Raw genomic sequence first — 13,194 nt, 5'->3', positions numbered from 1 at the left:
CTCCCACTGAGTACACTGTGCACTGCTCGACACTCCCACTGAGTATACTGTGCACTGCACGACACTGCCACTGAGCACACTGAGCACTACTAGACACTGCCACTGAGTACACTGTGCACTGCTCGACACTGCCACTGAGCACACTGAGCACTACTAGACACTCCCACTGAGTACACTGTGCACTGCTCGACACTCCCACTGAGTACACTGTGCACTGCTCGACACTGTCACTGAGTACACTGCGCACTGCTCGACACTGCCACCGAGTACAGTGTATACAGCTGTGATAAGGTACCACACAGTCGGCCTGTGACAAAGGTTAGTACATGTGGACTCAGAGCAAATAGCTGATTGGATAGAAGATTGGCGAAAGATAGAAAGTAGGGAGAAAGGATAGTTACTCCGATTAGAGAAAGGTGGAAAGCGGAGTTCCAGGATGATCGCTGCTGGAGCTGTTATTCAGTCCATAATATACAATTGTATATACAGTGAGCTCGCCACTGGTATCAGACCCACCGACCGTCCATGTCTCCGCTTTAAAGACGTCTGCAAACGCGACATGAAATCCTGTGACATTGATCACAAGTCGTGGGAGTCAGTTGCCAGCGTTCGCCAGAGCTGGCGGGCAGCCATAAAGACGGGGCTAAAGTGTGGCGAGTCGAAGAGACTTAGTAGTTGGCAGGAAAAAAGACAGAGGCGCAAGGGGAGAGTCAACTGTGTAACAGCCCCGACAAACAAATTTCTCTGCAGCACCTGTGGAAGAGTCTGCCACTCTAGAATTGGCCTTTATAGCCACTCCAGGCGCTGCTCCACAAACCACTGACCACCTCCAGGCGCGTATCCATTGTCTCTCGAGATAAGGAGGCCAAAGAAGAATATACAATTACTGGAAAATAATATTTTCCACGCCCCAAGTAGGAAAAATAATTTTCAGTGTGAAGCTGTGCCAATCCCTACCAGGGGCCAGTCTATGGAACCAATCAGATGGCCCCGTGCAATGGCCTCTCCCACTACGTGTCTCTCTACAATGTTTGATGTGATTTTTCAGAGTGCAAATGATCGGCTGCTTCAAGGGGAAGGTCTTCATGCAAAGAAAATTTGTCCAATCTTTTTCTGTGTTTTCAGATGTCGGACACTGAATGTGTGGAAAAACATCAATGATTGATGTGGCATCTCTCAAATAACAGCCCAGAGACAGAGACATGGAGACACAGAGAGACACACATGGGGGCACACATAGAGAAGTACATACACAAAGAAACACACACACAAAAACACATACAGACATACCATAGAAAAGTTACAGCACAGAAAGAGACCATTAAGCCCATCATGTCTGCGCTGGTTGTTATGTGAGGCAAGGAAGGAGATAGCAGGGGCTTTGACACAAATTTTCAAATCCTCTCTGGCCACAGGAGAGGTACCAGAGGATTGGAGGGCAGCTAATGTGGTACCATTATTCAAGAAGGGTAGCAATTAATGTAGTCTGCATGGACTTCAGTAAGGCTTTTGATAAGGTCCCTCATGGGAGATTGGTTAAGAAGGTAAGAGCCCATGGGATCCAGGACAATTTGGCAAATTGGATCCAAAATTGGCTTAGTGGCAGGAGGCAGAGGGTGATGGTTGAGGGTTGTTTTTGCGAGTGGAAGCCTGTGACCAGTGGTGTACCGCAGGGATCGCTGCTGGGACCCTTGCTGTTTGTAGTGTACATTAATGATTTGGATGTGAATATAGGAAGTATGATCAGTAAGTTCGCAGATGACACAAAAATTGGTGGTGTCGTAAATAGTGAGGAGGAAAGCCTTAGATTACAGGACAAAATAGATAGGCTCGTAAGATGGGCAGAGCAGTGGCAAATGGAATTTAATCCTGAGAAGTGTGAGGTGATGCATTTTGGGAGGACTAACAAGGCAAGGGAATATACAATGGATGGTAGGAATCTAGGAAGTACAGAGGATCAGAGGGACCTTGGTGTACTTGTCCACAGATCACTGAAGGCAGCAGCACAGGTAGATAAGGTGGTTAGGAAGGCATTTGGGATATTTGCCTTTATTAGCCGAGGCATAGAATATAAGAGCAGGGAGGTTATGATGGAGCTGTATAAAACGCTAGTTAGGCCACAGCTGGAGTACTGTGTACAGTTCTGGTCACCACACAGAGCAGATTCACCAGGATGTTGCCTGGGCTGGAGCATTTCAGCTATGAAGAGAGACTGGAAATGCTAGGGTTGTTTTCCTTAAAGTGGAGAAGACTGAGGGGGGACCTGATTGAGGTATACAAAATTATGAGGGGCATTGATAGGGTAGATAGGAAGAAACTTTTTCTCTTAGCAGAGGGATCAATAACCAAGGGGCAAAGATAGAAGGTAAGGGGGCAGGAGGTTTACAGGGGAGTTGAGGAAAACATTTTTCACCCACAAGGTGGTTGGAATCTGGAACACACTGCCTGAAGGGATGGTAGAGGTAGGAACCCTCACAACATTTAAGAAGTATTTAGATGAGCACTTGAAACGCCATAGTATACAAGGCTACAGGCCAAGTGCTGGAAAATGGGATTAGAATGGTTAGGTGCTTGATGGCTGGCACAGACACAATGGGCCGAAGGGCCTGTTTCTGTGCTGTATGACTCTGACAAAATAGCCACCCAATATAATCCCACTTTCCAGCACCTGGTCCGTATCCTTGCAGGTTCCAGCACTTCAGATGCAGGTCCAGGTACCTTTTAAATGAGTTGAGGGTTTCTGCCTCCTTCACTGATCTGGGCAGTGAATTCCAGACACGCACCACCCTCTGGGGTGAAAAAGTTTTGCCTCATGTCCCCTCTACTCCTTCTATCAATCACCTTAAATCTGTGTCCCCCTGGTAATTGACCTCTCCGCTAGGGCAAACAGGTCCTTCCTGTCCACTCTATCTAGGCCCCTCATCATTGTGTACACCTCAATTAAGTCAGCTCCTTCTGTTCCAAGGAAAACAACCCTCGACTATCCAATCTTTCCTCATAGTTGCAATTTTCGAGCCCTGGCAACATTCTTGTAAATCTCCTCTGTACTTTCTCCAGACCAATTATGTCCTTCCTGTAATGTGGTGACCAGAACTGTACGCAATATTCCAGCTGTGGTCTAACCAGCGTTTTATACAGTTTCAGCATTACATCCCTGCTTTTGTATTCTATACCTTGGTCAATAAAGGAAAGCATTCCATGTGCCTTCTTCACCACTCTGTCTACCTGTCCTGCCACCTTCAGGGACCTGTGGACATGCATTCCAAGGTCTCTCACTTCCTCTACCCTCTCAATATCCTCCTGTTTATTGTGTATTCCCTCACTTTATTTGCCCTCCCCAAATGCATTACCTCACACTTCTCCAGACTGAATTCCATTTACAACTTTTCCGCCCACTCAACCAAACCATTGATATCATTCTGGAGTCTATCCTCTTCATTATCAACTACATGGCCAATTTTTCTGTCATCAAATTTCCCAATCATGCCTCCCATGTTTAAATCCAAATCATTAATACATAAACATAAACACAGACACATACACAAACAGAAACATGGAGACACACATAAACACACAGACACAGAGACACACACACAGAAATAGGCACACACACACACGCATGGAGCGATACACATGGAGAGACTCTCACACACACACACACAGAAACACACACACACACAGACATGCATACAGTCGTACTCACACTCACCTAGACACGCTCACCAAGACATACACAGAGAGATACACTCAAAGAGAAACACATACACAAATATACGCTTACACGTACAAACATATACATGTAGGGACACAATCACAGACACGTGCACACACACATACATACAAACATACACACACTCACACATAATCTAAAGATAATCACTGTTGTTTAGAGCCTAATGCTGAGTTCACTTGAGTGTGACTGTTAATTAACAAAACACAAAGTACGCTCTGTGTGTCCATTGAGTTAGAAACATTGAGACAGAATAAACGTCCACATCCTGGAACAGAATGGTTCAAGTTATCAGTCACACAGGACAGAGATCAATGAATCACAGGAAAACACAGATATTCAGAGAGGACATGGCCATTAATTAGAACACTTTGACCAGAAAGAATCTGTGTTGATTTTCGTAAAGCTTATAGATTGAGCTAACAGCAGAAACACCCAAGAATCCCACATTGACTTCTCCACCATTTGCCTGCCTAAGAAGTTTAGCACTTCTAGCGTTCCAACTCTTAAACAGTAAACTTTTGTGGCCGTAGCATGCTTTATGTGTCTCCAGTTGAATCTGTCATGAAAGACTGCGTGGCTGAGCACTTGGACATGACCTGATGAAAGCATTGATTGTGAAGGGTAGATCATGCATACAAAATTATGAGTAGCATAGATAGGGTAGACAGGAAGAAACTTTTTCCCTTAGCAGAGGGGTCAATAACCAAGGGGCATAGATTTAAGGTAAGGGGCAGGTGGTTTAGAGGGGATTTGAGGAAAAATGTTCTCACCCAGAGGGTGGTTGGAATCTGGAACACACTGCCTGAAGGGGTGGTAGAGGCAGGAACACACACAACATTTAAGAAGTATTTAGATGAGCACTTGAAACGCCATAGCATACAAGGCTGCAGGCCAAGTGCTGGAAAATGAGATTAGAATAGATAGTGCTTGATGCCCAGCACAGACACGATGGGCCAAAGGGCCTGTTTCTGTGCTGTATAACTCTATGACTCTAAATGCATTTAATGAATGATAGGAGCAAAATGCTGCTCTTCCACTGTTTCTCTCCAATAGGTGCTAATGTATTCTGGGGTAACATTTCCATGTGTCAATGCTTCAGGTGTGAACCCAGCCCGTAACAGGCACCACAGTTGTCTCTGCTCCTACCCTGACAAGACAAATGCATTTTCCACAAGGGTCATCGGTGTGATATGAACACGAACTCTCACTGACCATAATCTGACCATGCTGAGCCTGACTGTAGCCTCTCTACAGCTACTCAGAGCAGGTAACTCTACACAGGTTGCTGACTGGGTCTGGACAACCTGGTTCCACAAAGCCACTACAGGAGCCAGCTTTTATACAACTGGGTCAATGCTGTTTGCATTTAACTTAAATTTATGTACAAGACTGTGTTTGTCTCCTATGACATCCCTGGAGCCCTCTCTAATTTGGTGTGAGCCCCAGAAGTACTCTGCAGCCCCCAAAGATGGCAGGCAGTATTACCCCTTGAATTTCAGACTTTACAGTTTGGAATCTTTCTGTTCACCTGACTTTTACTTACACTTCTTGCAACTCTTACCCAATTTTTTGTAAATTAAAACTTCTTCATTTCCTGCTCCCAATCATCCAGCTCACCAAACATCACCAAGGACTTTCACTGTACGCAGGCCAAGCAGTCACAATGATTCTTTGGAAACAATGTAAACCACTCAAAAATGTCTGCCACAATTTGTCTGATGCAGCTTGATTTGCATCCACTCAATGGGAACCTGCTTTAGAAACTGAACCACAGAGATCAGGAAGATCCCAGGCCTGTCAGTCAATCTGTGCTGAGTTAGTTCATCACAGTTGAACAAGCAGTGGGACATGCATATGCACATCAGATGAGGTGGTGTTCTGGCAAGACGGTGAATCCGGACACAGTTGAATGGCCAGCTGAGATTCAGAGGGGTAATTTTAACCGAATCCTCCATGTAGGAAACAGACAGGATGGGATTGGCTACCTGATATACCCCTCCCTACCCCCAATGAACAATCACTCCACGAATTACAACCCCCCCACCCCCTGATTTATACCCCAACAATTTACACCCACCGATTTATACCCCACTGATTTACATCACCTCGATTTGCACCACCCCGATTTGCATCAGCCCGATTTACACCCCACCAATTTACATCACCCCGATTTACATCACCTCGCTTTACACCACCCCGATTTACAGCACCCCGATTGACATCACCCCGACTTACACCACCCCGAATTACACCACCCCGATTTACACCACCCCGAATTACACCACCCCGATTTACACCACCCCGATTTGCATCACCTCGATTTGCATCACCCCAATTTGCATCACCCCGATTTGCATCACCTCGATTTGCATCACCCCGATTTACAGCACCCCGATTTACATCACCCCGATTTACACCCCCACGATTTACACCCCCACTATTTACATCACCCCGATTTACACCACCCCGATTTACATCACCCCGATTTACATCACCTCGCTTTACACCACCCCGATTTACACCACCCCAATTTACACCCCACCGATTTACATCACCCCGATTTACACCCCACCGATTTACATCACCCCGACTTACACCCCACCGATTTACATCACCCCGATTTACATCACCCCGATTTACATCACCCCGACTTACACCCCACCGATTTACATCACCCCGCTTTACATCACCCCGATTTACATTACCCCGATTTACAACACCCCGATTTACACCACCACGATTTACATCACCCCGATTTACATTACCCCGATTTACATCACCCCGCTTTACATCACCCCGATTTACATTACCCCGATTTACAACACCCCGATTTACATCACCCCGATTTGCATCACCCCGATTTACACCACCCCGACTTACACCTCCACGATTTACACCCCACCGATTTACATCACCCTGGTTTACACCCCACCGATTTACATCACCCCGCTTTACATTACCCCGATTTACAACACCCCGATTTACATCACCCCGACTTACACCCCACCGATTTACATCACCCCGCTTTACATTACCCCGATTTACAACACCCCGATTTACATTACCCCGATTTACAACACCCCGATTTACATTACCCCGATTTACATCACCCCGATTTACATCACCCCTATTTACATCACCCCGATTTACACCTCCACGATTTACATCATCCCGATTTACACCCCACTGAGTTACATCACCCCGATTTACACAACCCCAATTTACATCACCCCAATTTACACCCCACCGATTTACACCACTCCAATTTACATCACCCCAATTTACACCCCACCGATTTACATCACCCCGATTTACACCCCCACGATTTACACCCCCACGATTTACACCACCCCGATTTACATCACCCCGATTTACAACCTCCTATTTACAACCCCCCTATTTACACCCCTCCGATTTACACCCCCCCGATTTACATCACCCCGATTTACATCACCCCGATTTAAATCACCCCATTTTACAGCACCCCGATTTCCACCACCCCGATTTCCACCACCCCGATTTACACCCCACCGATTTACACCACCCAGATTTACACCACCCCGATTTACATCACCCCGATTTACACCCCACCGATTTACATCAACCCGCTTTACATCACCCCGATTTACATTACCCCGATTTACAACACCTCGATTTACACCACCCCGATTTGCACCCCACCGATTTACATCACCCCAATTTACATCACCCCGATTTACACCCCACCGATTTACATCACCCCGATTTACACCACCCCGATTTGCACCCCACCGATTTACATCACCCCAATTTACATCACCCCGATTTACACCCCACCGATTTACATCACCCCGATTTACATCACCCCGATTTGCACCCCACCGATTTACATCACCCCAATTTACATCACCCCGATTTACACCCCACCGATTTACATCACCCCGATTTACACCACCCCGATTTGCACCCCACCGATTTACATCACCCCAATTTACATCACCCCGATTTACACCCCACCGATTTACATCACCCCGATTTACATCACCCCAATTTACATCACCCCGATTTACACCCCACCGATTTACATCACCCCGATTTACATCACCCCGATTTACATCACCCCGATTTACAACACCTCGCTTTACACCACCCCGATTTTCAGCACCCCGATTTACACCACCCCGATTTACATCAACCCGCTTTACATCACCCCGATTTACATCACCCCGATTTACAACACCCCGATTTACAACACCTCGATTTACACCACCCCGATTTGCACCCCACCGATTTACATCAACCCGCTTTACATCACCCCGATTTACATCACCCCGATTTACAACACCTCGATTTACATCACCCCGATTTGCACCCCACCGATTTACATCACCCCGATTTACATCACCCCGATTTACACCCCACCGATTTACAACACCTCGATTTACACCACCCCGATTTGCACCCCACCGATTTACATCACCTCGCTTTACATCACCCCGATTTACATCACCCCGATTTACATCACCCCGATTTACATCACCCCGATTTACACCCCACCGATTTACATCACCCCGATTTACATCACCCCGATTTACAACACCTCGCTTTACACCACCCCGATTTTCAGCACCCCGATTTACACCACCCCGATTTACTTCACCCCGATTTACACCACCCCAATTTACAGCACCCCGATTTTCAGCACCCCGATTTACACCACCCCGATTTACTTCACCCCGATTTACTTCACCCCGATTTACTTCACCCCGATTTACACCACCCCGATTTACACCACCCCAATTTACAGCACCCCGATTTTCAGCACCCCGATTTACACCACCCCGATTTACATCACCCCGATTTACTTCACCCCGATTTACTTCACCCCGATTTACACCACCCCGATTTTCAGCACCCCGATTTACACCACCCCGATTTACTTCACCCCGATTTACTTCACCCCGATTTACACCACCCCGATTTTCAGCACCCCGATTTACACCACCCCGATTTACTTCACCCCGATTTACACCACCCCGATTTACATCACCCCGATTCACACCCCACCGATTTACATCACCCGATTTACACCCCACCGATTTACATCACCCCGATTTACATCACCCCGATTTACACCCCACCGATTTACATCACCCCGATTTACATCACCCCGATTTACACCCCACCGATTTCCATCACCGCGATATACAACATCCCGATTTACATCACCCCGATTTACTTCACCCCGATTTACATCACCCCGATTTACACCCCACCGATTTACATCACCCCGATTTACATCACCCCGATTTACACCCCACCGATTTACAACACCCCGATTTACACCCCACCGATTTCCATCACCCCGATATACAACATCCCGATTTCCAATACCCCGATTTACAACACCCCGATTTACATCACCCCGATTTACACCCCACCGATTTACATCACCCCGATTTACACCACACCGATTTACATCACCCCGATTTACACCACACCGATTTACATCACCCCGATTTACACGCCACCGATTGACATCACCCCGATTGACATCACCCCGATTTACACAACCCCGATTTACATCACCCCGATTTACTGTACCACGATTTACATCACCCCGATTGACACCCCACCGATTTACATCATCCCGATTTGCATCCCAACGATTTACATCACCCCGATTTACATCACCCCGATTTACACCCCCCGATATACACCCCCACTATTTACATCACCCCGATTTACACCACCCCGATTTACATCACCCCGATTTACATCACCCCGATTTACATCACCTCGCTTTACACCACCCCGATTTACAGCACCCCGATTTACACCACCCCGATTTACATCACCCCGATTTACAACACCCCAATTTACACCCCACCGATTTACATCACTCCGATTTACATTACCCCGATTTACACCACCCCGATTTACACCCACCGATTTACATCACCCCGATTTACACCTCCACGATTTACACCCTACCGATTTACATCACCCCGATTTACATCACCCCGATTTACACCACCCCGATTTCCAGCACCCCGATTTACATCAACCCGATTTACACCCCACCAATTTACACCACCCCGATTTACACCACACCGATTTACATCACTCCGATTTACACCACCCCGATTTACACCTCCACGATTTACACCCACCGATTTACATCACCCCGCTTTACACCACACCGATTTACATCACTCCGATTTACACCACCCCGATTTACATCACCCCGATTTACATCACCCCGATTTACACCACCCCGATTTCCAGCACCCCGATTTACATCACCCCGATTTACACCCCACCAATTTACACCACCCCGATTTACACCACCCCGATTTACATTACCCCGATTTACAACACCCCGATTTACATTACCCCGATTTACACCCCGATTTACATCACCCCGCTTTGCATCACCCCGATTTACATTACCCCGATTTACAACACCCCGATTTACATTACCCCGATTTACATTACCCCGATTTACACCCCGATTTACATCACCCCGCTTTGCATCACCCCGATTTACATTATCCCGATTTACAACACCCCGATTTACATTACCCCGATTTACACCACCCCGATTTACATTACCCCGATTTACATTACCCCGATTTACACCCCACCGATTTACATCACCCCGATTTACATTACCCCGATTTACAACACCCCGATTTACATCACCCCGATTTACACCCCACCGATTTACATCACCCCGATTTACATCACCCCGATTTACTTCACCCCAATTTACATCACCTCGATTTACAACACCCCAATTTACACCCCACCGATTTTCAGCACCCCAATTTACACCCCACCGATTTCCATCACCCCGATATACAACATCCCGATTTACATCACCCCGATTTACAACACCCCGATTTACACCATCCCGATTTACACCACACCGATTTTCAGCACCCCGATTTACACCACCCCGATTTACTTCACCCCAATTTACATCACCTCGATTTACAACACCCCAATTTACACCCCACCGATTTCCATCACCCCGATATACAACATCCCGATTTACATCACCCCGATTTACAACACCCCGATTTACACCACCCCGATTTACACCACCCCGATTTACACCATCCCGATTTACACCACACCGATTTACAACACCCCGATTTACATCACCCCGATTTACACCACACCGATTTACAACACCCCGATTTACACCACACCGATTTACAACACCCCGATTTACATCACCCCGATTTACATCACCCCGATTTACACCACACCGATTTACAACACCCCGATTTACACCACACCGATTTACATCACCCCGATTTACAACACCCCGATTTACACCACACCGATTTACAACACCCCGATTTACATCACCCCGATTTACACCCCACCGATTTACATCACCCCGATTTACAACACCCCGATTTACACCACACCGATTTACAACACCCCGATTTACATCACCCCGATTTACACCCCACCGATTTACATCACCCCGATTTACAACACCCCGATTTACAACACCCCGATTTACATCACCCCGATTTACACCCCACCGATTTACATCACCCCGATTTACAACACCCCGATTTACAACACCCCGATTTACACCATCCCGATTTACACCACACCGATTTACAACACCCCGATTTACATCACCCCGATTTACACCCCACCGATTTACATCACCCCGATTTACAATCCACCGATTTACATCACCCCGATTTACACCATCCCGATTTACACCACACCGATTTACATCACCCCGATTTACAACACCCCGATTTACACCACCCCGATTTACACCACCCCGATTTACAACACCCCGATTTACACCATCCCGATTTACACCACACCGATTTACAACACCCCGATTTACATCACCCCGATTTACACCCCACCGATTTACATCACCCCGATTTACAATCCACCGATTTACATCACCTCGCTTTACACCACCCCGATTTACAGCAACCGATTTACACCACCCCGATTTACATTACCCCGATTTACAACACCCCGATTTACATTACCCCGATTTACACCCCGATTTACATCACCCCGCTTTGCATCACCCCGATTTACATTACCCCGATTTACAACACCCCGATTTACATTACCCCAATTTACATTACCCCGATTTACAACACCCCGAATTAAATCACCCTGATTTACATTACCCCGATTTACATCACCCAGCTTTGCATCACCCCGATTTACATTACCCCGATTTACAACACCCCGATTTACATTACCCCAATTTACATTACCCCGATTTACAACACCCCGAATTAAATCACCCCGATTTACATTACCCCGATTTACATCACCCAGCTTTGCATCACCCCGATTTACATTACCCCGATTTACAACACCCCGATTTACATTACCCCGATTTACATTACCCCGATTTACATTACCCCGATTTACACCCCACCGATTTACATCACCCCGATTTACATTACCCCGATTTACAACACCCCGATTTACATCACCCCGATTTACACCCCACCGATTTACATCACCACGATTTGCACCCCACCGATTTACATCACCCCGATTTACATCACCCCGATTTACAATCCACCGATTTACATCACCCCGATTTACAGCACCCCGATTTACATCACCCCGATTTACACCCCACCGATTTACATCACCCCGATTTACATCACCCCGATTTACACCACCCCGATTTACAGCACCCCGATTTACATCACCCCGATTTACACCCCACCGATTTACATCACCCCGATTTACATCACCCCGATTTACACCACCCCGATTTACATCACCCCAATTTACATCACCCCGATTTACAATCCACCGATTTGCATCACCCCGATTTACATCACCCCGATTTACATCACCTCGCTTTACACCACCCCGATTTTCAGCACCCCGATTTACACCCCCCCGATTTACTTCACCCCGATTTACACCACCCCGATTTACATCACCCCGATTTACAACACCCCGATTTACACCCCACCGATTTCCATCACCCCGATATACAACATCCCGATTTACATCACCCCGATTTACATCATCCCGCTTTACATCACCCCGATTTACAATACCCCGATTTACAACACCCCGATTGACACCATCCCGATTTACACCCCACCGATTTACATCACCCCGAGTTACACCCCACCGATTTACATCACCCGATTTACATCTCCCCGATTTACACCACCCCGATTTACATCACCCCGATTTACATCACCCCGATTTACACCCCACCGATTTACATCACCCCGATTTACACCACCCCGATTTACATCACCACGATTTACATCACCCCGATTTACACCCCACCGATTTACATCACCCCGATTTACACCACCCCGATTTACATCACCCCGATTTACATCACCCCGATTTACACCACCCCGATTTACATCACCCCGATTTACACCCCACCGATTTACATCACCCCGATTTACACCACCCCGATTTACACAACCCCGATT

General features: G+C 46.9%; 1 protein-coding gene across 3 annotated transcripts in view; it reads right to left on the bottom strand.

Moving 5' to 3' along the window:
- Positions 1-13,194, bottom strand: part of LOC137381495 (uncharacterized) — a 189,931-nt gene that overhangs the window by 48,933 nt on the left and 127,804 nt on the right. The window lies entirely within an intron of this gene.

This window comes from Heterodontus francisci, chromosome 22 (assembly GCF_036365525.1).
Source record: "Heterodontus francisci isolate sHetFra1 chromosome 22, sHetFra1.hap1, whole genome shotgun sequence".
In the NCBI taxonomy this organism is placed as follows: domain Eukaryota; kingdom Metazoa; phylum Chordata; class Chondrichthyes; order Heterodontiformes; family Heterodontidae; genus Heterodontus; species Heterodontus francisci.
Note: the sequence above shows the minus strand (reverse complement) of the source record. Positions and strands in the feature narration are given on the sequence as shown.